This window comes from Tupaia chinensis, unplaced genomic scaffold, assembly GCF_000334495.1.
Source record: "Tupaia chinensis unplaced genomic scaffold, TupChi_1.0 Scaffold144677_1, whole genome shotgun sequence".
Lineage (NCBI taxonomy): Eukaryota > Metazoa > Chordata > Mammalia > Scandentia > Tupaiidae > Tupaia > Tupaia belangeri.
Genome location: NW_006204538.1, coordinates 7,979 through 11,276, shown reverse-complemented (window position 1 = coordinate 11,276; position 3,298 = coordinate 7,979). Strand labels below are relative to the sequence as shown.

The following is a 3,298-nucleotide window of genomic DNA, read 5'->3' as shown; positions in this document are numbered from 1 at the left end:
GAGAAATAATCAACCAGCCTGGCATTCAGGGTCATCTGGACCAGTATCCATATATTATAATGTGGCAAGATTTGGTAGAAAAATCCCCCTTCTTGGCTTAGGCCTTTTATTCCAGAAAAGTATGAAGATCCCCTGAAAATATTGACTGTGGAGGGTACCCACCCCTCAGAGCTGGGGGAAACTACAAAGGATCTCAAAAAGCCAGTCCTTCAAGGGGATTCTGGGATTTATCTTTCCCTGGCAGATTTAGACTTTGAAACTTATCCACCATCTTATGCTGCAACAGCAGCTCCTCAGGCTCAGGCAGAAGCACTCCTCCAGCTAGAGGTGGAACTCCCTCCACAGCCTCAGTAGTTGCCTCACTCTACAGTGGCGCCCTCAGCACCTCTGGTGTTGGCACAAGGACCTGCTGCAGGACTTAGATCCAGGAGGGTCTGGGAAGGATAAAGAGCCCTCATCCTCTGAGCAGGCTCCCATCCTTCCCATCCGAGCCCTAGGGGGAACAGGTCCTCAAGGAGAGTGCACGTATCAGTATTGGCCCTTTTCTAGAAGTGACCTATATAATTGGAAAACTCAAAATCCTCCTTTCTCAGAAGATCCACGGGGACTCACCGATCTGTTTGAGTCTATTCTGTACACCCACAGCCCCACTTGGGATGATTGCCAGCAGCTTCTCAAAACTTTATTTACTACCAATGGGAGCAAATCCTCACCAAAGCATGGAAGAATGTACCTGGAAACAGTAATCTGACCATCTTACCGAACCTGGTTAATGAGGGGTTTCCACTCACCAGGCCTAACTGGGACTTCGGGAACGCTGAAGGTAGGGAGCATTTCCAAGTCTATAGCCAGACTCTTATGGCAGGTTTCCGAGGGACTGCGAGGCGTGCCACTAATTTGGCAAGGGTGAAAGCAATTATTCAGGGGGAAAATAAAAGCCTGACCACATTCTTAGAACGTCTCTATAGTGCTTATAGGCAATTTACCCCCTTAGACCCCTTGGTTGAGGAAAATCAATCTGCTGTTATCATGTCTTTTATTAACCAGGCAGCACCAGATATTAGGAAAAAGTTGTATAAACAGGAAGACCTTGGAGATATGACTATTAGAGACCTTATGAAAATAGCAGACATAGTTTTTAATACTCAAGAAACTCCAGAAGAACGGGAGGATAGACTTAGAAAGAAAGTTCAGGAATTGGAACAAAAGATTTAAAAAGAAGACAGAAAATTTCATCAGAAACAAAATGAGCAAATGACTAAGATCCTCTTGGCTGGTACTAAGGGAGGAGGGAAGCCACGGGGTCACCAAGGTAGAGATGAGACCTAAACTTGGCATAAATCAATGTGCCTATTGTAAAAAGTGTGGGCACTGGAAAAAAGACTGTCCTGAGAGACCCAAGGGCCCAGATCCACAAGGGGACCTCCCGGTCTTAATGGCAGAGCGTACAGTGACTAGGGGAGTCAGGACTTGGAGCCCCTCCCCAAGTCTTGGGTAACTGTGTCAGTGGAAGGGAAGTCTGTAGATTTTATGGTAGATATAGGAGCTCAATATTCAGTTCTCAAGACCCGTTCCTTGCCTCTCTCAGGCAAGACTAGCATTGTTCAAGGTGCCACAGGGTCCAAAGCTTACCAATGGACAACAGAGCATAAAGTGGATTTGGGTCGACATCAGGTCACCCACTCCTTGATAATTCTGGAATGCCCAGCCCCCCTGCTAGGATGCAACTTAATGACTAAAGCGCAGGCGCAAATCCACTTCAGTCCTGGGGGCATTAGAGTCACTGATAACTTGGGACATCCCCTTCATGTCCTGACTTTGGTTCTGGCAGATGAATATTGCCTGTATGGCCAGACTGACTTAGAACCACGGGGGGCCCAATTATGGCCCACAGAATTAAATTCTTGTGTCCAGAAGTTTCTCCAAGCATGGGCTGAAGTGGCAAGAGTGGGTTTCACAACCCATTGGGCCCCTATAATAATTGAACTCAAATCCTCGGCCCAACCTGTCCAAGTACACCAATACCCCATGTCAGCTGAAGCAAGGCAAGGGATTGCCCCCCCCCCCGCCATATAAATCACTTGCTACAGGCTAGCATTCTCATACCTTGCCATTCTAGTTGGGACACTCCATTGTTCCCAGTAAGGAAACCAGGAGGAAATGATTTTAGGCCTGTTCAGGACTTATGAAAGGTTAACAAAAGGACTCAAGATATCCACCCCATGGTTCCCAACCCATACACCCTTTTGAGCCATCTACCCCCTACTCGTGTCTGGTATACAACACTGGATTTAAAAGATGCATTCTTCAGCATAGCCTTAGCACGCGTTAGCCAGCCAATTTTTGCCTTTGAATGGCAAGAAGAGGGGCCCTCAGGAACCCCCAAACAGCTCACATGGACAAGACTCCCGCAGGGGTTCAAGAGCTCCCCAACTTTGTTTAATGAGTCCTTGAATCAGGACTTGTGTGCTTTCCATCAAAGCCATGGCTCCGTGACTCTCTTACAGTATGTTGATGACCTTCTCTTAGCCGCTCCTTCTGAAGCGGAATGTAAAAGAGCTACAGAGGACCTTTTGCAAGGATTGGGCTTGCTGGGATATCGTGCCAGCACTAAAAAGGTCTAAATAAACTGTTACCTATGTGGGGTATAAGCTCCATAAAGGAACAAGATGACTGACAGAAGCCATAAAAGAGACTTTTTTGAGACTGCCAGTCCCTACTACAGCCAGGGAAGTTCGAGAATTCTTGGGCACTGTGGGCTACTGTTGGCTCTGGATATGGGGTTTTGCAGAATTAGCCAAACCCTTGTATGAGGCCACAAAAGAAAAAAATGCCCTGAATTTGGGGACCTGAACAACTTGCCTTTGAAAGACTCAGGACCTCTGGGCTCTGTTATCTCCTCTGGGGTGAGAGCCCAGTGGCTGCCGGTGTCTGAGATGCCCCATCCTCCCCATCCTGCTGCCGCCGCCACCATGCAAGGGGGGAATGCCAGATACCTCAAAAGTTAAAGGAGGGAATATTGATGTACATCCATCAGAAAAAGCACTCATTGTTCAATATGAAGTGGAAGCTACCATTCTTGGAGAAATGGGGGATCCCATGTTGGGAGAACAAAAGGAATGTCAAAAAATGAGAACTCCAGTTCAATTCCATCTCTAGGCTCCTGGCCAGCAAGGGAAACTGAGGCAGGGGCACCACTGTCCCCTCCCCACTTCCAGTCTCTCAAGACCAGGACCCCATCTCCTAGAGAGCATTCGTCTTAAGAGTCTCAATGCCAACACAGATATTACTTCCCTGG

At 47.5% G+C, this 3,298-nt stretch overlaps 1 pseudogene; it reads left to right on the top strand.

Annotated features, from left to right (window-relative positions):
* The first annotated feature begins 2,972 nt into the window (after positions 1 to 2,972).
* Positions 2,973 to 3,298, top strand: part of LOC102500854 (kinesin-associated protein 3-like) — a 3,259-nt pseudogene continuing 2,933 nt past the window's right edge.